This window comes from Perca flavescens, chromosome 18, assembly GCF_004354835.1.
Source record: "Perca flavescens isolate YP-PL-M2 chromosome 18, PFLA_1.0, whole genome shotgun sequence".
Taxonomy (NCBI): domain Eukaryota; kingdom Metazoa; phylum Chordata; class Actinopteri; order Perciformes; family Percidae; genus Perca; species Perca flavescens.
This window is the reverse complement of record NC_041348.1, coordinates 20,874,574-20,897,393: the sequence shown is the minus strand read 5'-3', so window position 1 is coordinate 20,897,393 and position 22,820 is coordinate 20,874,574. Positions and strand designations below refer to the sequence as shown.

The window sequence follows — 22,820 nt, the reverse complement described above, 5'->3', positions numbered from 1 at the left end:
GCCTGACTGTCTAACTGTTGCTGTGACAAAGTTCGTATAAGTTTGTATAAGATGCGATTTGATGCAAGACTTTGTTTTTTAAGTGAGTGGCAGCTGACATAGTAAGCAGAGTATAACATAACATAGGCACTAATGTAGAGATACATTAAACAAATAAAACAAAATAATAATTCTAACCAAGTCTATTGTATACTGTGTATTGTGTACCTATTGTGTATCTACATACACACATCCCCTTTAATTTGGATGTGTCTGTGTGAAAAAGTTATCTAAAGGTATAAAGTGAAGACTGGGGGAGATGCACACCTTACCTCCAAATGTTAGGAAGTCTGACCGGAGTGGTCAACGAAGCAGGTGGCAGACTGTCCATTTCATCCCCAATGTGGTTTATTGACAGGTTGGTATACCCAGACCATATCATCTAGTAAGTATGAAATCCTTTCCCCACCACCAGTAAGTAGTAAACATTCTGGCATTCTAATCATGAGTGTAGAAACACATTTATCTTTGTCTCTTTAGGACTTAACTATCTTATGTAAACAATCAGAAAACAAAACAAATAATTTACAAAACATACTTATCTAATCCCCCCCAGTCTAACCCATTGACATCACAGATGACATCACATCCAGTATAAATAGAGGAAGTGAATCAGCATTTCCCAAGGGAGTAAGCAAGTGTCTGGCAAGCGTATCTCCTATGGCGCCATTTTGATGCTAACAAGCACTCACCCGCCATTAGCATTCCATTGACTGCCATTCATTTTGACATCACTTTGACAGCGAATAACTTTACATCTGAAGCGTTTAAAGACTTTATTTGTCCATTGTTTATTTCTAAAGAAACACAACAATGTATAAAAGGCTCCATTACCTTTTATCTCACGTTATGGCTCCATAGTAGATGTTTTTGTAAAAATAGGCTAACAATTGTGTCATAACCACACGACTTACTGTCACATAGTAGAGGAATTACTGTATAGTACAGGAGAAGCTTGCAGGCGGTTCGACTTACATTAGCTGTTTAAGTTTAATTACTAACGTTAACTAGCATTTTAGTTAGTAATAATTAGCCGGTGCCCATGTCATCTCCTTACATATACCTACACTCTCCGTCTCTGCAAGATTCGGAATGATTGAGATTTCTCTTGGCACAGCTACCAGAAGAGACAGGTTGCTCACATCACATCTACAAGCTCAGTTGGAGGCTGCGCAGTAACGCTCAGCCCTCACCAGAAAAGTGCTTCTAATATACTTCACTGGTCTCCATCCAGAGCAACAGGATCTGTTGGTCCATTTCCTTAACTGTCTATGACATGTCTGGAGCACATGGTATGGTAAGTAAACAGAATAACTAACAGAAATTTACCAATACAATAACTTAACACTACTGTTGTGTTTTGTTTTAACCTAATGATGAATCTAAATTTTAACTGAATATAATGCTAAACACAAACTAATCTGGGATAGTCAATGTCTGTAAGAAGTAACAGATATGGAAATAAAGCTAAAACAAGGAATACATAAGACTGGTCACAATGGCTGTGCACATGAAAAGAGTGGTTAAAGGGGACAAGTGGTATGACCTCATCTGCTTCGTCACACCAAACATAGTTTTTCAACCCTTTTGAATGTGAGAAATATTGTGCTAACATACAGTATCTTGTTTAGTTTTTTGAATGGGGCATCGTTTTCTTTGGGTGGTTCCAGTTTCAGTGTTGTGACTGTGACTACCTGTGTCAGTAGGTCAATATCTTCCAGAACTGTATTTAGAGAGACAGGAGAGAGGATCAATACGCAACACAGAAGTTCACACAACTGTTCAACTGAGAAATCCCGTGGGTGAGTCTTTTTTATTTTTGCAGAAAGGGTAACAATGTCTCTTGTGCTTAATATTTTGAACGTAATTTCATAGGTTTGTTATTATAAAGTGGCATTTTTGTGAATGTGTTTACACATTTATGCACATTTATATATACTCCTAAATGCGAACGTCCCCTACAGTTTTGAAGATCCCTCATAGCTGCAATCATGATCTAATTGGTAATGTATGACTTTGTATTATATATTTTTTTAAATGTCCATGTAGATACACGTTCTTTATAAGCACTGTGCCATATTCTGTGATTGTAACCTTTTTATTGTAAATAACCTATTCTATTGTCTCTAATAGCTAAGTGTAGCCTTTGTTGCAGGATTGTTCTTTGGTAGGTTCATCTCAATAACTGTCCAGTGTCAAGATCATATGTACAATTTTGACTCTATAAACCGAAATATACTCAGTCACATTAGTCAACACCTTTTCTGATTACCTTTACCAGAAAGCAGTCAGCCAGAGTGCCTGAGTTTCCCCTCCCTAAACCACGTTAGAGATAATTTTCACTGGCAATTCTGACATTTAAAGTACAGACTAAACCAGTCAGTGGTTCACATTGTATAGAAAGGTGTAGAAAAATGTCTTGTTGCTAATTTATCTGAACTAAAATACCTTGGTCCAGAATGACGGACAGAATAGTTTGACAGAGAAAACCCCTCTGGAACTGGAGACTGGGAAACCATCTCTAAACTTCACAATGAGAACCCAGGAAAGATCTGCTCTAACCCAGTATATATTGATGCGAGAACTCTATCTGGACTCACTGTGTGGCTGTAGCAGGGGATGTGATTCATGTGTAAGTACTGAACGAGTATAAATCATTTGAATGTTTGATTAATGATTAATATTTGTGTTCTACTGATTGTTTGCATTGATATTGCTACAGTTTGTATTTGAGTATCTTACATATACATACTACATATTACATACTAACATATTTCGCCATCCTCTGGGGACCAGGAATGTCCATTCATGGCAACCCAGCCAACAGTTCTGGAGATATTTAAGACAGGACCAAAGTGGTGGACAAACAGAAAGATTGACAGACTGACATTTTCATTTTTAGATCCATGCCATTAGCGTGCTACTCGGTTTGCTTTTTCAGAAGTGACACAACTACAGGATTCATCTGCAGGAACCAGGACCAACCCAGAAATAAGATGTGTAATGATTATCGTGTTCGTTTCAGCTGCCCTCCTGCTTTCTGTAAAGGTACTGTGTGAACACATTAATGTACTGTAGGTACACACATTGGTATGTGTAGTTACAGACTCTACGCCATACCCTACGCTGTAGCCTGACTTGCACCTCCCCAGAAATGTAACTACGTGTCACAGGGACGCAGACTGCAACAAGTGATTGGTCTGCTTGGCTTTGGTTTGGTAGCTTCGCATTTCCCGCTAATCCCTCTCCATGAAAGTCATGAAATAAAGGATAGGGTGACTTTTCTTGAGTCGGTACATGCTCTGAAGCTAATTTCTGTAACTTGCTCTACCAAACACTCCACACCCATACACACAGACTGCTTTGCTATTCTCTTCAAGAGATACACTAGAACGACACAGACATACTAGCAAACAAGTAGAAATCCACACAATGGCGTAGGTTACGGCTTAGAGTCTACTTACAACTATAAATCAGCCTTTAAGCTGCTGTGTGTAAACTACTGTTTAAACAGTGTTTAAGGGCACAAGTATTTATTTAGAATGGTGCTTTGGCTCTGCAGTTTCCCTCCAGCATGTCTCTTTTATTGCTCCTTGCAGTGTGCTGGACCAAGTGGTATAACCGGGACAATCCCAGTGGAACAGGGGACTGGGAGAATTTAATTAACCTGAGGACTTAAAACCCAGGACAAATCTGTAACTACCCTCAGTCCGTTGAAGCTGTTACCATTGACACATTGACCCCAGCCATCTCCACAGGGCAGACCTTTATGTAAGTTGCTTTATAGGCAAGTCATTTTAAACTTTACATGTACTAATTTTACTACAAACATCCCAACATTAAATCAAGGCTTATCAACATTAAAACCTCTTTCCCAAAGTTTACAAATCATCAAGATGTAGCTGAGCTTTACTTTATTCTTGTGCTAACAGCTTTGTTTGGAAAATTGAGTCTTTATGGTCTGGTCTGTAAGAAACGGAATAAGCCAATATATTGGTATTCATAATTTCTTTTATTTTTATTGATTATCTGACATATTTCACATTTCAAAAGAAGTTTAACCTAACATAAAAAATGACTAACAGGGTGATAAGGTTTAATTTTTTTTAACTTTCATAAACTAGATCATGTTTTATCATAGTGGTTTAGTCATGTACCCCATTAAAAAAAGTTCTTGTTTGCTTTCAATGGTCTCCTTGCTTTAAATATCATACTGATACATTAAATGTTTGGAAACATTTTTTCAGCTACAATCCAACTGACGGATTTGTTTGCCGCAATAAGGACCAGAAATCTGGCGTTTGCCGTGACTACAAAGTTCGGTTTGGGTGCCCATGCAATTAAGTCCTGACTCCACAGCAAACACTGAAGGATAAGAAGACACAACATTAAAATGTTATCACTTACATTTTTCTCAGATTTTTTTTCTTTATTTCTTACTGTGCCTGATAGAAGCAGTATAATAGGCCTTTTTCACAGCAGACATTTTGACTTGGAGGAAAAACAAATGTGTAGTAACATTAACGGTAGCTCTGTTCTATTCAAGTGTGCAGTGAACAGTGACTGTGAACCAGAATGTGTGATGCCAGGACCCTGAAGACTATGCATTTAAATGGAATTCAGCCATAGATAATTGTATTACTTTTACCATATTATAAGTGTCTTCTCTGTTAAAAGGCCTATTATGGGCTTTATCAGTCTTTCTTTCTAGTGATTATGAAATCATGATCTTGTATTGAAATTAATAGTTAACAGCAATAACTGCAACTTTCTGCAGCTTATGAGGATCATACTAATTAAGTAATATGCTTGCATGAAGTTATGATTTTGTGTCAGCGTGCAGACTTTCAGACGTGGGATGGTGAGAAACTAACTTTCGATTCCTCTGCATGTCTAGTATATGTGAAGAAATTGACAAATAAAAATGACTTGACTTGACTTGAGACTTATGTGTTTTCAACAGTTAGTGGGAACTGATTTAATTCATAGTGTCAAATCATAACAGGACAATTTACAGATCTAGACCACACTTTATAATTTACAAAGACTCAACAATTCCCACCCAAGAGCAAGTATTTGGTGCAACAGCGGCAAGGAAAACTTCCTTAGTAGTTTTTTTTATTTTATTTTATTTTTTTTTTTTTATTGCTTGAACAGTTTTCAGAACTCTAGACACTTATCCCATGGCTTAACCACAACACTGGATTAGCAGCACAACACAGTGCTGTTAAAACTGTTAACCACACATACGCAAAACAGGATGGATTTCAGCCTGGTACAATTTAAAAAAAAAAAAAAAACTGGTCATTGCAATTTCAGCTGAAAGACTAAGCAGGTGTCTTGTTTTAGACTTGTTAGTGAACACACAGTGTGTGTGTGTGTGTGTGTGTGTGTGTGTGTGTGTGTGTGTGTGTGTGTGTATAAAGCTCAAAGTTACATACATTGAACAGTTTGAAAGAACCAGTAAAAGAGCAAGACACCAATATGTCCAGGTAAGATGTCTGAGGTTACATACACAGCTATAAAAAATCAGAAAAACACTAGCATTACTACAGTAAAACTGCTGATTTTCATTCTTGTTTACCTTAGAAGCTGCTTATGTAATAAAATAAATTCATGTGAAAGAAATACAACACTTTTCTGATTACGTTACCAGAAAGCAACCAGCAGCTCCCCGGAGTGCTTGACTCAGTTTCCCTCTCTAAACCAGGTTAGAGATTCTTTTCACTGGCATTTCTGATATTTAAAGTACAGACTAAACCATTTGTCGGTTTATAGGAAGGTGTAGAAAAATGTCTTTGTCAATGTTTATGTCAACTTAAACACCTTGGTCCAAAATGCTGGACAGAATGGTATGACAGAGATAACCCCTTTGCATCTGGAGAATGGGAAACCATCTTCGCCATGAGTACCCAGGAAAGATCTGCTCTAACCCAGTAGATATTGAGGCTCGAACTCTATCTGGACTCCGTGTGGCCGAAGCAGGGGATGTGATTTTTTTTGTAAGTACTGAACAAATAGGAATAATTTGAATGTGTTTCATGCAATGATTCATATTGTATTCTATTGATTGTGTTGCATTATTAGCCTTCTGTTGAGAGCAAACATATTTTCACTGTTTCTACTTCTCACATTCTATTCTGTTCTCACAGTAGTGGTTTGAGCTACAGTAAATGCTAACATGCTCACATTGACAGTGCTAACATGTTTATATTAAGCAGGTATACTGTAACGTTTACTATCTTATTTTACTGTGTTAGCCAGATATACCTGTTAAAACAAACCCAGCGCTTACATTTGGTAATTAGCACTAAACACAAAGTACAGCTAAGGCTGATGGGAATGTCAATAGCTTTGCAGGTCTTTCAATTAAGATTTTTAACTGATGATGATACAATTAAATGTGGGGGGATCCCCAAATGTGATTATGATTGTGGGTACAAAATGTAATTGTTATCTAAAACACTAAAGTCAGGAGGGTTCATCATCTGGGGACCAGAAATGTCATGGCAACCCATCCAAGGTTTCTGGTGAGATACATACAGTATATATATATATATATATATATATATATATATATATATATATATATATATATATATATATATATATATATATATATATATATAGGTGGTGGAGGTTCCTTGCAAGTTTGGGGCTGCATTTCTCATCTGGGAACTTTCCATTGGAGAACTTTTCGGAAGGGGTGAAAATACTGTTTAGCTGATTGGATAAACCATCTGTCTATCACCACCTATGTTGGTGATAGATGGGCCAACTCAACCAATCAGATCAAACTCTTGCCGAAACCAGTTGGGAGAAGAGCAAAAACATCTTTTCCTCAGAGAAAAGCCTCCAGTGCCGTTTTTTGCTCTTCTTTCAATGAAGGAATACTTTCTAATTCAGATTAAACTTGCACGATAGCTACGCCCATCTCATCCGTAAAGCGAGATGAGGAACGGTCGCTTCTCGTTGCGTCACACCTAAACCCACCTCAAAACCAACACTGATTGGTCGGTCGTTTGGAGAACGGCTCCAAATTTTCTCTATCTCAAGATGCCAGACTGATCTGCAAGTAGAAAACTGGAGCTCGCGAGATCTGGACGGTCTCACGAGGCTAGCATTTCTGCAAATGGAGTTGGAGATTTGGTCAGAATTAATGGTGTCCTCAATGCTGAGAAATACAGGCAGATACTTATCCATTAGAGGTGTGACGAGACGCTTACTCCACGAGACGAGACACATCGCCTCACGAGACAACGTTTCACCTCGACGAGAAATCTCGTCACGTTTTAATCTCACGAGATCTCGTACAACGAGATCTCGTCACACCCCTATTATCCATCATGCAATACCATCAGGGAGGCGTATGATTGGCCCCAAGTTTATTCTGCAGCAGGACAACGACCCCAAACATACAGCCAAGGTCATTAAGAACTATCTTCAGTGTAAAGAAGAACAAGAAGTCTTGAAAGTGATGGCACGGCCCCCACAGAGCTCTGATCTCAGCATCATCGAGTCTGTCTGGGATAACATGAAGAGACCGAAGGATTTGAGGAAGCATACATCCATAGAAGATCTGTGGTTAGTTCTCCCAAGATGTTTGGAAAAACCTACCTGCAGAGTTCCTTCAAAAACATTGTGCAAGTGTACCTAGAAGAATTGATGCTGTCTTGAAGGCAAAGGGTGGTCACAGCAAATATTGATTTGATTTAGATTTCTCTTCTGTTCATTCACTGCATTCATTAATTGATGAAAATAAACTATTAACACTTCCATTTTTGAAAGCCTTCTTAGTTTACAGCATTTTTTTCAGTACTGTATATATGTATATATATATATACAGTGTACTGGGCAAAAGTTTTAGGCAGGAATGAAAAATGCTGTAAACTAAGAAGGCTTTCAGAAATGGAAGTGTTAATAGATTTACATCAATCAAAAATTTTGACCAGTAGTACTGGTCAAAGGTTTTAGAACACCCCAATTTTTCCAGGTTTTTATTGAAATTCATGCAGTTCAATGTCTTATTGTACTCTGAAATTAAAGAATAGAACAAATGAATAATTTAAGTTAAAAAAGAAATTATGGAATCAATTTATAAACCAAAATGTGTTCTAAATTTTTGACTCATCAAAGTAGCCCCCTTTGGCAGATATAACAGCTGAACACACTCTTGGCATTCTTTCTACAATGGAAATCAAATATGCTTCAGAAAGTTCTTCCCAACTCTGTTGCAGAAGTTCCCATAAATGTGTGGCACTTGTAGGTTGCTTTGCTTTCATTTTTCTGTCCAGTTCATCCCAAACCAGCTCAATGGGGTTTAAGTCTGGTGACTGTGCTGGCCACTCCATGTTTTTAAGCTTACCATCTTGTTCTTTTTTGCTAAGGTAGTTCTGGCATAGCTTGGATTTATGTTTTGTCATTATCTTGCTGTAGGATGAACCCCTGACCAACTAGGCACATACCAGAGGGTACTGCATGGCGCTGCAAAATGCTGTGGTAGCCGTTTTGGTTCAGGGTGCCTTTCACTCTGTACAAATCACCAACCCTGGATCCAGCAAAACAGCCCCATACCATCACGCTTCCTCCTCCATGTTTGACAGTTGATGTCACACACTGAGGAACCATCCTTTCGCCTACTCGACGGCGTACAAAAATCCTGCGTGATGAACTGAAGATTTCAAATTTTGATTCATCAGTCCATAGCACCTTCTTCCAGTCTTCAGTAGTCCATTGGCAATGTTTCTTGGCCCAGGCAAGCCTCTTTTTCTTATTCTGACATCTTAGCAATGGCTTTCTTGCTGCAACTCGACCTATCAAACCTGCAGCTCGAAGTCTTCTCTTTACAGTTGAAACTGAGACTTGATTATCACGACCACTATTAAGCTGTGCTTGAAGCTGTTGTCCTGTGAGCCGCCTATCACGCAAGCTGTTGACTCTCAGAAACTTGTCTTCTGATTCTGTTGTGGCTTTGGGTCTGCCAGACCTCTTCCTGTCAGAGTTTCCGCCAGTTTCTAAGTGCCTTTTGATGGCGAAGAATACTGTACTCACTGACACCTTGACTTGCTTCGCAATTTCTCTGTAGGAAAGACCAACATTCTTAAGTGTTATGATGGTCTGTATCTCTTCCATTGTTAATTGCCTTTTCACCGCCATTTTTATAGCAACACACTACTTTCTGCAGTACAATACTGTTCATATAATGCTCACGAGGGTATGGTACCACATTGTGTTCCAACAATACTTTTATACAGAGGGGGTTGTAAGTAATCCAGACCAGTTGGAACACCTGTGGGAATTGGTAGCACCAACTTTCAAAGCTTGATCAACCTCCACTGCTGCAGAACAGCTTTACGTTGTTAACCCTTTTCTTGTTCCCTGAAAAAGGCCTTTTTGTAAAATTCTGAAATTATTTTTCAGTTTTGGGTACTTACCTTTAAACCATTTCAAGCTATTCATTGGACTTGAACTGCTAAAATTTCAATAAAAAACTAGAAAAATTAGGGTGTTCTAAAACTTTTGACCAGTAGTGTGTGTGTGTGTGTGTGTGTGTGTGTATATATATATATATATACAGTGGGGGAAATAAGTATTTGACCCCTTGCTGATTTTGCAGGTTTGCCCACTTACAAAGAATGCAAAAATCTACAATTTTAATCATATGTACATTCTAACAGTGAAAGACAGAATCCCAAAGAAAATTCCAGAAAATCACATCATATGAATTTATTAAAATTGATAACCATCTGATGAGGAAAAACAAGTATTTGACCCCCTGGACAAACAGCAAGTATTCTGGCTCCTACAAGCCAGTTAGTCTTTCTTTAAGACACAGCCCCAATCCGAACCAATTATCTACATCAAATATACCTGCCTCACCTCGTTACCTGTATAAAAGACACCTGTGAACACCCAAACAACCAGCATCCAACATCACTACCATGGGCAAGACCAAAGAGCTTTCTACGGACATCAGGGACAAGATTGTTGATCTGCACAAGGCTGGGATGGGCTACAAGAGAATCGGAAAGCAACTTGAGAGAAAAGATCAACTGTCGGTGCAGTTATCAGGAAATGGAAGAAGCACCACACCATCGCCAACCTCCCTCGGTCTGGGCCTCCACACAAGATCTTGCCTCGTGGGGTGTGCCTGATCATGCGAACGGTGAGGAATCATCCCAAAACCACAAGGGGGGAACTGATGAATCAACTGAAGGCAGCTGGGACCACAGTTATAAAAGAAACGGTTGGTAACACACTACGCCGTCATGGATTGAAATCCTGCAGCGCACGCAAGGTCCCCCTGCTCAAGAAGAAACATGTACAGGCCCGCATGAAGTTCGCCATTCACCACCTGGACGACTCAGAAGAGGCCTGGAAGAAGGTGATGTGGTCAGATGAGACCAAAATAGAACTTTTTGGCCTCAACTCAACTCGTCGTGTTTGGAGGGCAAAGAACACCGAGTACAACCCAAAGAACACCATCCCCACCCTCAAGCATGGTGGTGGCAACATCATGCTTTGGGGGTGCTTTTCAGCCAAGGGGACGGGACAACTCCATCGTATTGAGGGGAGGATGGACGGGGCCATGTATCGTGGAATTCTGGACCGACATCTCCTTCCCTCAGTGAGAGAGCTGAAGATGGGTCGAGGATGGGTGTTTCAGCACGACAACGACCCTAAGCACACCGCCAAAGCAACAAAAGAGTGGCTGAAGAAGAAGCACATCAAGGTTCTGGAGTGGCCTAGCCAGTCTCCAGACCTGAATCCGATTGAAAATCTTTGGAGGGAGCTTAAAATTCGAGTTGCCAGGCGACAACCTCGGAACCTGAATGATTTGGAGGCTGTCTGCAGGGAGGAGGGGCCAACATCCCTGCGAAATGTGCACAAACCTTGTCACCAACTAGAAAAAACGTTTGACATCTGTGCTGGCCAATAATGGCTTTTCTACAAAATATTAACATGGTGTTTGTCCAGGGGGTCAAATACTTGTTTTTCCTCATCAGATGGTTATCAATTTTAATAAATTCATATGATGTGATTTTCTGGAATTTTCTTTGGGATTCTGTCTTTCACTGTTAGAATGTACATATGATTACAATTGTAGATTTTTGCATTCTTTGTAAGTGGGCAAACCTGCAAAATCAGCAAGGGTTCAAATACTTATTTCCCCCACTGTATATATATATATATATATATTATGGCATATGCCATTTAGGAAATTATTATATATATGTAAAGTTTGATTATATTGAATGAAAGTGAAAGTCTGAATATATTAAATGAACCTTGAATATATTGAATGAAAGTCTGAATATATTGAAAGAACCTTGAATATATTGAATGAAAGTCTGAATATATAGAATGAACGTCTGAATATATTGAATGAAAGTCTGAATATATTGAAAGAACCTTGAATATGTTGAATGAAAGTCTGAATATATTGAATGAAAGTCTGAAGATATTGAATGAAAGTCTGAATATATTGAATGATACTTTCATTCAATATATTCAGACTTTCATTCAATATGTTACGACGTTTTTTATATATATATATATATATATATATATATATATATATATATATATATATATATATATATATATAATGTATGGCATTTAGCTTGTGCATGTCTGCCCTGCCAACCGCCCTGCAGTAACACTATGTTGCAAAAGACAAAAGAAAAGGTGGGAGGGAGGGAGTAAACTGGATGCAATCTGGGGAACTTCCCATCTTCCCTCTTTAATGTTAAAACTGAAGAGGAGAAGAAAAATGAAATCTGCACTGAACTGAAGTGCAACAGAAGTGTTGAAGCTTCTGAGCATTATGGTGTTCCATTCGCTTCCATTAATCTCCCAATATTCCATGCCTGTGAAGGCCTATTTATAGACCAGGGGATGATTAGGTGGTGAAGCACTGTGCCACACAGGGAACCAAGCTCATTTTCTTTTGCCCGTCCTCTCTCTTCCATAGTCATTCTCTACCTACTTCTCTTTCTTTTTCTCCCTCTGCGACTTTATCTTCTACCTTACTATCTTCTTGCTCTTTTTCTCCGCCCTCCTCTTTTTCATGAGCATATATATTATACGCCAACCTTCTTTCACATACTTTAGTTGCCAGTGAAATTATGTTAGACTCAAGGGGGTAGGAGGATAAGTCCTTCAATTCAATTTCTTCACTATAAAGCATTTAACAAAAGTGTTTATGGAAGTGTTAATTGTTATGAAGCACCATGAGGAAGAGGGAATAAAGCCCCATCCAGCATGTTTTCATCGCTAAGTCAAGCTGGATCAAGACTGAAGGGTGTCCATTAGTGGAAATGCAGGAAGAAAATATGCACAGAGAGAGATCCTACTTATATGTGCTGTTGCAAGGTGTCCTTCAGTAGAAGTAGAGCACTGCATGGGAAAAAGGGTTAAGCTCATTTTGATGTGTCTTACAGACGTGATTAATGGGGGACAGGGAAGGAGGAGAGGAGAGAAGAAGAAAGCAGAGGACTGACCTCGCCAAGCTCAAGACCAGCTTCATTTCATCACCTCCAGAACAGCGAGGGCATAAATGAGATCAAACCCTTTTTTGTGTTTTCACACTGATGCTCTATCTGCTGGTCTCCATCCAGATTTTCCCCTGGGTTTTTACAGAGGCTTAGGTGGCAACATTTTACTGCAGGGTGGATTTTGTACAGGGCTTACTGTAGATGCTAAGGGCCTGTGTAACAAGTATTTGTCTATTAAAACCACTCCAAGGCTTTGTGTATGGAAGTGAAACCACTGAATGTAATTCAGAAGACTTGAGATGTGAATTTGTTAAAATAACCATTTATCTGCCAGAAAAAAGCAGAAAGGTGTCTGCATATAATTGTGCGCAAGATGTTTAGAATTCCATACTTAGGGTTTATGCAACCATTTATCTTTCATGCAATGAATTTGATTGTTTTCATTAGCAAAAGAAATGTGTCTTTCTGTCACTAAATATAAGTGTTTGGGATTGAAAGTAGATAAATGTAATGTATCTAAACACATATCATGTCCTTAATCTTTCACAGTTCTTTGTAACCACCTAACAACCGATGCCTGACAGATTTGTCACACTATTTTGTATTTCTGTTTATCTGTCCAATATAATTTGTACCACTGCAGTCTTGGCAACTCATGAAAACACTGGAGCTGTAGAAGGCACAGTCCATGTACCTTGACTTACTTTTAATAAATCCAGAACCAGGCAGTTTCATAATTCTCAAATCCAATGCGTCAAAAGCCATTTAATCTAAAGACATGAATTCATCACATTTATGGTGGTGTAAATTTGATTCATGCTGAATTATGTGTAAATGAATAGCTAAACCTCCATCACTACACTCTGTGGGTAGCAACTTTAAATCCCTCTTACCAAAGCATTGTGAGCCTAAAAAGCTATTAGAGCATGACTCCTGAGAGATGAACAAGACAAAAGCGTTATGCCTGTACCTTTCCGGAAGGTGAGAACAATACCAGGCTATTTTCACTCTGACAAGCCATATTAGTCGTGCCAGCTTTTGCCTGCCGGCAACTCCTGCGTGATAGCTGTCTGGGACATTTTGTTTCCAGTCACAGTAGCTGATCCCTTGATTGAAAACATTGAATGCTGAGAGGGTGTTATCCCTGTTTGGAGTTTTGAATCATGGATGTCTGAGGCGACTGCTGGGCCCCCTCATCCCCTGCTGCAACAGTTGATCCCTGGATCTTTGTGGAAACAGAGTGGATTTCGGTACTGAAATGGAAGTCTAAAAGTGTCAGGGATGTGTGCCTGCTATAACCCCTCCCTGAGAAGACTTTATAACAGTTTTCATGCATCAATTCATGTGTCGACAGATCTGGTTTTATATTACACTCTAATGTGTCATACAGTAGTGTCGGTGGCATTCGCATTTGCAGGTTGTTGCCATGTCTCTGTTGTTAGCAGTCTGTAAAATGGTGAGAATTAGATCAAGCCCTAATGAGTTACTAATAAGCACCAAGAGAGCCCATTAACAAAACCCCAGATGTATGAAAATCAACAGTGCATGTCTGCTCTTTATTTACACTTCCATATCTGGCTTGGAAAGGCCCACTTCTTAGTTTTGTTTATGGACACCAAAGATGGAGATGTATTTGCAGAAAGAAAAGCTCTCCTGTATCAGATTGTAAAGCCTTGTGAATTCCTCTCTTACTCTCTAGTCTCTTTTCTCTGCAGGCAAACCCTTGGCACCGACGAGTCCAATGGGAATAGTCACTTTTTGCAAGCATTGCCAAGATTTCTATTTGATGGCCAAAATATGTAGGCAGACAGATGCATCTGTCCACATTCTGTCTATCCCTCTCTTTCTCTCTGGAGTCTCTATCAGTCTCTCTCTCTCTCTCTCTCTCTCTCACACACACACACGCACGCACACACACACACACACACACACACACACACACACACACACACACAGTATGCTGTTTCCTCATCGCTCACACAGAGAAATGCCCTGTAAGGACGTCCTTATCCTGAAAACCAGACTCTGCTGGATGCTCTGTAATAACTCCAGCCGTCCACCATCTAATCAGCCTGGCTCTCTGCTGTGTGTGTGTGTGTGTGCGCGTGCGTGCGTGCGTGCGTGCGTGCGTGCGCATGTTGTTGTGGGTCTGTCTCTGGATACGTATGACTTTTTCCTAAGATCTGAAACCACAAAGAACAGAGCGCATGCATGTATATATTCCTGACAAGAACAAAGACAAACAACTAAGATATTTATTTATTTAGACTTTGTGTTGTTATTATGTTTAGTGGTGATTATTAGAAAATCTCAGCATCTTATACTTCTCTTGCAATAATGCGGTTGACATTGGCATAACTATTCTGAGAAGCATAAATAAAATGCATGGGAAAAATAAAATTTATAATCAATAACATAAAATAAATGCTTGGAACATGACAGGACAGACAGATGTGGATTATGCAACTGGAGAAGTTTGAGAAGCTTCTATGGACATTCTGACTTTCACACCAAAAAACTAGGTCAGCTTTGCATCCAATGTGAATCCAAACTGACTACAGCTATAACAACTTCAGACACACCTTTTAAGCAAATGTGTTTTGTACTCAAAATGTAGGGTTTTGATGGAGTATTCCTTTGAAGTAGCATTTAAAGCAAGCTACAGATATGTTCTAATAAAGGCCAAAGGGTCATCATTTGGAAATATTGGATACACAATGTTTGGTCTGTTGGCTTTTATTTTTATTTTTTTGTGCAAATGGATATGGGCCTTTTAGGGCTATGAAGCATAATCCTTTATTGGTAGCCTTGTTCATTCTTGTCTGAAATTGCAATCCTATCTTTGACTAAAACTAATTAAAAATGATGGATCCAGAGAGTGGAGTAGATTTAATTTAAGATATAGTGTAAGTAAAATCTGAACAGAAGCCAATTTGAAGGCCCCACAAACCCGTGGTCTATGCACCCACACCTGTGTGGATAATACCAGTAAGGATGGCTCAGATCTATTGCAGTAAGACACCAGAATGTACAAAACCAGACCCCTGACTGGAACTGCTAATCTAAATGGAATGCAGTTGTTATTATTGATTACACTTGTGCTTTTCCTACTGTGACATGTCAAAATGCTGTAATCCAATTATTTGTAAACCCATGCCAGCTGTGACACTTGTCCCGCCTACAAGTAACCTGATTGGACAAACTCTCTTGAATCAGCCAATCCGTAATCCGTAATCTGTCTTTGTCTTCAGGCTCACTCCTTTCAAAAACAATACTCTGGAGCTACCGCTTAACTTCCCTACGATGGTAAGCATATGATTTACCAACAATGACTGGTCCATTCATATTTTGATTGGAAAAAATGGCGCGTTCATGCCACCTCGGAATAACAGGGACCGCCCCCGTGGTTACGTTGTTTTTCCGACTGGTAGCGTTCACATGGTCGGGATGCGTGTTCTTCTTCTTATGTTATATTGCCGTTTGGCATAACAACTTTTTGCATGACTGCCACCAACGGTTGGCCGTAGCCTAGAGCATCAGGTGTGTGAAAACATGGAGGCCACAATAACAAAAGTTTTCTTATACAAGCATCCAAACAGCACATCGCCAGGTGTTTGTTTGTGTTATCTGCAGGACAACGAACGGGAAAAGACACGGATAATGTGTTGTTTTTTTTATACATAGGCCTATTTATGAATAATTTGAAACATATTATGTCTGTGTATCTTTATTGGCAGAGGCATTTGTCCACAATAAACAGTTTATTGTAGACAAAAGATAAAATATGTTCAGTGAACCAAAGTCGCCTACATCAAACATCAGTTGTCAACAACACGTCACCAACTGGGGAACTCAGTTATCAAAATCCAGCCCTAGTTTCCCACCTCTGATTCCCACAGGAAGTTACGTGAATGGTGACGTTTTCACTCGGAAAAACATTTTTCCGATGTCCATGAACGCACGGATAATCCCTGATTCAGGACGTCATAAAACACAGCATGACGTGTTTTCGTGTGGCGGAAATGGGACCGGGCCAAAAAACATTAGCTTGCGTTATCTAAAACATAAATGACTATAGCGTCCAACTTTACAACGAGTAACGTTAGGCAGGGACGCACTGGAGCTAAAAAACAGCCCTGGAATTTCTCCCAAATAGGCCTATCATCCGGCCATTCGCCCGTAGCCGTGCGCAACAGACACTAGCCAGGATGTCCTGATACTATGCCACAATACTCTATTAGCCTATCAGACAAGGTATTCACAGCAAGTGAACAGATGAGAATTGGGGTTGTGTTTATTAATGAAGCCTCAGCCTTCAAATAAAACTAGAAACGTACAATGCCATTACATCTGCATTGAAAATAAAATACAAATAAAGAAATGTCACTGGCTACAGAAACCCCAAATTACACAAACTTGTAATTATAAAACAGTACAGAGTATTACTGACAACACTTTCAGAGATACTTGCTGTACCTGAACAGAGATATTCTGTAGGCCTATACCCAAACTACACTGAGAGTGTTAGTTACTATATACTCTAACTATTCAAATATAAATCTATATAACATGTGTTGCTTTGTGTTAAAGAATTAGCATTGAATAACCTATTTAATATTTTCTCAATGACATATTACACTTTAGATTCATATTAAGGCTGTGAAATGATGAAAACGACTAGGCCCTATCAATGTTGACTGTGAAGCTTTCACAAACAACAACCAGGTCTATGCCAGTTCCTAAATAGTAAGCACAAATATAAAAGACAAGGAAAAACTGCACTCTGATGGAAGACCGACAGAAAGTGCAAGCTAGGATTTTTTGGTTAAACTTTTGGTTAAATTTGGTGAATTATTTAGCCCCCTTCCCTGTTTGTTATCACGTTTAGAGTGGTACCAATGCAAATTGATACCAATGGTACCAATTCTGTAGTACTGTAGAATGGTAATTTGGTCACCACAGTAATGATAAAGGACTATGGTACTACCACAGAAGTAAAGTGACAATGCTAATTTGGTCACAAAATGAGAACAAGTAGAATTTACTATATTACTTTACCATCATGCTATACTGACCACAATTCCAAGCAATATTTTGAAAGTATTACCATAGTAGACAGAAGTTACAGATGGCTGTCACAACAGTGTGCAGCTCCAGAAGTAAGTCTGCCTGTCTGCAATTGCTGGAGGGGGGGATTTGCGGGCATCCGTCAGCACTAACTGGAAGTGACAGTGTGCAGAGAGGTCCTAATTACTGTCTCACTTGACTAATTGTCGTCTCTGAAGAATGTATTCCCACTGAGGACCCTGGAATCTCATTGACAACACTTCTCAAGACATATAGGCCAGAGCTGACTTCGGCATGCTCTTATGTTCGAAGGCATTTGCTGAAGCAAAACCATAAGTGGGAAATGTACTGTAGATCTACACTGAACTCAAAACTGCCATGATTACAGGCTCAAGTGAGGCACGCATGGTGTGTGGTGCATCTGCAGGGACAAACTCTGTTAAACTGTTGCTGGAAAAATTAGCAGGAAATACGTTATTGTATGCAGAAAGAGTATGTGTGTTTTTGTAGGACCCCTACTTCAACTCTCCAAAATGTTAAGACATCCTTAGCCACAGTCATCCTGACATAATGGGCTGATGAAGTGAGACCATTGTTGGCTTTCTGGAGCCAACCATGTTAGAATAAACTTGTAGCATTCAGAATAATGCAGTAGAGATGAGCCTTAGTACAGGGCGATTGAATTGAATGAATGTCTTCTCTTTCAGGGTCTTACCATTCAAAGTGCATCAGCTTCTCGTTTCCATGGTTTCCCTCCCTGTGCCAATGCCATCTTTCCGCCAGTCTGCCTGCGCGAGAGAGTGAACAAGGGCGGGGGAGAGACAGAGAAACTGAGAGAGAGAGAGAGAGAGAGAGAGACAGAAGGCTTTTAGCAGTGGTTATCTCTACTTTGCATAAAGTCCCCTTTGCATTACCCAGTGCATGAATGGTGTCTGAATAAACACACCAACCAGCTAATGTGGAAGCCTCCCTGGGTTACAAGCGAGTGGGTGTGTATAAAGTAATCTAATTTGTGGTCTCCTTCAAAAACGACACGGTTTGATCAAGGATTAAAAAAAAAAAAAAAAAAAAAAAAAAAGAGTACATCTCCCAAATGGTATTTTCGTATTAGTCACAACGAGCTAAAGGAGCAGGAGTTATTTTAACATAATGAAGCGATTCGCCATTCCCATCACCACCTATTTTCTGACTGGTTTACACACACAGTTATGTTATGCTGACTGGTTTACTGTGAAGTGAGAAGTGTTTTAAACTAAACTACAAACAAAGAAGAAACTCAGGAGGCTTGAAAGGGAGCATAACTGATTATTTTGTACATACATACCCTATGCGGAGGTACAGGCAGACAATACTATTTAGATTTGTATTAGAAAATTAGGTCAGAATCATTTGTGGCAGCCTTAATTCTATTCCGCAAATTAAATTTTGGGTGCATCGTGTGTAGCGGTACCTGAGGGCTTTTCTTAATGTGATACCTTAGTATTTGGCCAGGGGGCGCTGTGACTTTAAGAGGAGCGTGCCTTTTAGTGGATGTCTGAGCTCAATAAACATTCCTTTCATGCTGTGTGAAGCTCTTCTGACTTATACGGGAACCCTGAATTTCTCCATAATTATGCTAATGGTCCAGATGGTGGCATGATGAGTGCCATTCTCTTTGATATTCTCACACTGCAGATTGCCTGTGTGCAGACCAACGCAAACTGACACACGTTCAAAGTCAGTGTTCACACCACCTACTTGATCTCATGTAATTACTTTGTGTTTCCTTTAGTTGATACAAGCGCCCTCTTCACTATTAAATGCATTTGCTTTTAATTGTGAATGGGAATTTGACAGATCCGGTAATGTATAATGAAGCAGCACTCCAATGAAAGAAAGGTGTCAGCATCCTTTGCTTATCCACACATTTACTTTTAATTTCACTGTTCTGCACTCTAGTAAAGATACAACACAGTTAACAGCAATTTAATACTTCAAGAATATCATAGCGTCATCAGAAGAGATAAATATACCGTAAAGTATGGCAATGTCACCTGAAAGATCTATTTAATACACTATAAGGCCATACAGGAATTATTGTAGTGACTTTATTTTGGAGTAGTTCTACACCACACACACATTCATACACACACAGGCCAGCCATTCACGCCTGAGTCACACAATGACGCTGTTCATCCAGGCCTTGGACTCTGGTGGTGCCGATCAAAGACCTTCTTTCACATCTCTGTTGGGATTAAATGGCCCTTCACCCTCTTGGGGCTGTGCACCACTGTACCTATAGCTCCTGCTGATGCACTGGCCCATGAAGAGCTGCTCATGGGGAGGACGCCGATAAGGTGCACGTAGTGTTAGATCAATAGCATGTAGACCCACTCAAGAGCTGCAGATATCCATCTTCTCGGCGCATTGCATCCTATAGGATACAGCTTCATTTGAACTCGCTAATCAGATAGAAATGCGATAGGTCTACTTACAATCTCGAGAGCATGTCTTTCCCCGTGAAATTTAACAAGCAGTGCAGCCTTTGTGTGTATGCCACACACCTTCACATCGGAGGATGGCTCACACTCGAGAATAGTCTGTTGCTGGAAGGCTTTCAAGTCTAAAGTGGAGTTATTTGCATAGGTTAAATATTTGCGCCTTTCAGCAGCTTCTGTCGATATTACGGATTTGCTGTTCTGCCAATTTTAATTCCTTTCATCCCACTCCTCCCACATTTCTGAAATGATGGTGGAAATTGTTGAAGGGTTGTTGCTTGAAATTCCATAAAAGAGGTTTAGAGGAAGGGAAGTTGGGAATGATGGAACACAAAGTGGGCCTATATATCTTACTTGGGCGTACAACAGAAACAAATCAGTGCAATGATAGCCCGCAGGCATGAGATTATATCGCTCGTGTGCAGGGTTTGGCTAGTTATTGTATGCATTGCAGTGTGTGCATAACTATTTCTGTATGGCCTGTACAGGAAAGTGACAAAGCTTAAATATTCTCCAGTGTGAACATCGACTAAATCATCGCTGGTTGTTTGAACCCTGATAAAGATTCTTATTTCTTTCAGACTCTTCATTACTTGATATGCAGATTTGCTGAGTCTCTGTCCATGGTGCTGAATAGAGATCCTGGCTAAACACGCAAACAATATACATGTATATATATATATATATATAGTGTTGAATGGAGGTTGCAGTTGTCCCTCATCACATGCCACTTGATGATCATATCTGATAATAGACATGATAACTTTATTTGTATCATCATATAGATTGAGGCTATTTGGTGGTTATTTGGACAGATTGCAAGTAAGGTTTCATGCTGAAGTTGCTGTGTGCACTTGGATTTCATCTTTACCGACACATATCTAAATGCATGCGAGCTTGGCGGCAAGTTATTGGTGTAACAGAGAAACTACAGCATGAAATAAAGTTTTCACTCCTCCCCATTATTTCTCTCTGTCTCTTTCCATCCATCCATCTCTCTATATCTCTCTCTTTACATTCCCATCATCTTTCTTTTATTTATTTCTCTCTGTATATCCATCTCCCTTATCTCTCCCTCCCTCTCTCTCTGTCTCTCTCTGGTGCGCGTTCACAACACTAACCTTGGCTCGACGTCAGAGCCTGTGCAGCAGTGCAGTATAATGGGAGCGCAAGCAACCCAGAGCGCCTCATAGGGGGCTGTATATCGCTGCTGTATCCTCTGCTTGGCACTCTCTAGCCCTTCTCCAAACCCTCTCCAGTACCTTACCTACAGCCCATGCTTGGGCTCCCCCCTCCCCACTGGATCCGTACCCTTCGACATGGATGTCCCACCGTCCCTCTACCGGGAGGATTGTTGTTTCTTGGCGCAGTGAAGGAGGAGAAGGGGAAGGAATCATGCCGGGACTGCTAATGGATTTAGGGAAAGCGCAAGTGACCATGCCGTGATCTTGCGCATCCAGGGCCGCCGTCACCCTGCCTTGCCCAACGAGCGTAGAAGAATTACGGGGGGATCGAACCCGCGCACCGGGGGGATTAAACCACTGTGCATTTTTTAAAAACAACATGAAGATTACCTCCCATCATCTGATGATAAGCAGTCTCGTTTTCAGCTCCAACCTCAGGCTGATCCCGCTTCTGCTGCTGTTTCTTGGTTACTCTCGCGGGATGCCACACGTTTTAAGATTTGGTAAGAATCTGTTTGTTTATACGCTATCATCTGTAACGACGTGCACGAACTGCCTGTATGATTGTCGTCAGTGAATGAACGAATTCATCACGAGATGCAAAAGCAGATGTATCGAGACATTTTGTCCCACTCTTGCCTTGTCTTTAGTGTAGAGTTTGCAAAACAATTCGACTTGCGCTCTAAAGACTCATATTTGTTCATGGATAGTTTACAGTTGTATCGTTATAATCTAAATAGGTTTTGTAACAGTATTTTACCGAGTGCATTTTACCATCAAAGATGAATGGTGTTTTCCACGAACCTTGAAACCAGTGTTACAGCAACTTTGAAAGAAAATAACCCGCAGCAGTTCACGGATATGGGCAGCTGATGAAACTCAAGAACAACATCACTACCGGACTCGTTGCTCACATTTCCTCTCCGGTATCCTCACGGAGTCTTGTATCTCCACGGCCTTTTAAACTGCTTGCACCTCAACATGTCCTCTGCTGTATATGTTTACATGTAAAGATTACACCCGGTGTGCGGATCAATTCCTCTGATCTGTCACAATAGCTAATCGATACAGCGGGCAGTACTTTTTATTCATAATCCCACAGAACTGCTATCCCACTAATCCCATGGGTTTTTGCGTTTTTATACCGTTATTGCCATCGTTCCGGTTCTCACATTTATCTCAGAAATTTAACAGTTAAATGCACTAACCGAAAATCATTTATGATAGTTAAGTGTAGCTCATTAGCCTAAACATTGATTAGCCTGTTGTCTTCAATAACTAGAATACCGCCTGGAGGAATAATTATATGAATGCTTATTATTAAAGTAGTTATTTAACAGTTGCCACTACGGTACATTGTTGCTGATTCATAACTTCTAAAAACGCCTGTCTTCATCTTCTAAAATCACTACACCAAGGCCGCTTGAGGTTTCGTTTGTCTTTAATTAGATCCCTCTCAGGATGGCTGTGTTTTGCCTCTTTTTTTAATGTACAGAGAGCATCTTGAAGTGACAGGGGAGCCCCCCCTGACAGCGGATGTCATCAAGTGTTGACAA

At 40.0% G+C, this 22,820-nt stretch overlaps 1 pseudogene; it reads left to right on the top strand.

Moving 5' to 3' along the window:
* The first annotated feature begins 1,315 nt into the window (after positions 1–1,315).
* LOC114572850 (cartilage intermediate layer protein 2-like) lies at positions 1,316–4,383 on the top strand (annotated as a pseudogene).
* The last annotated feature ends 18,437 nt before the right edge of the window (positions 4,384–22,820 follow it).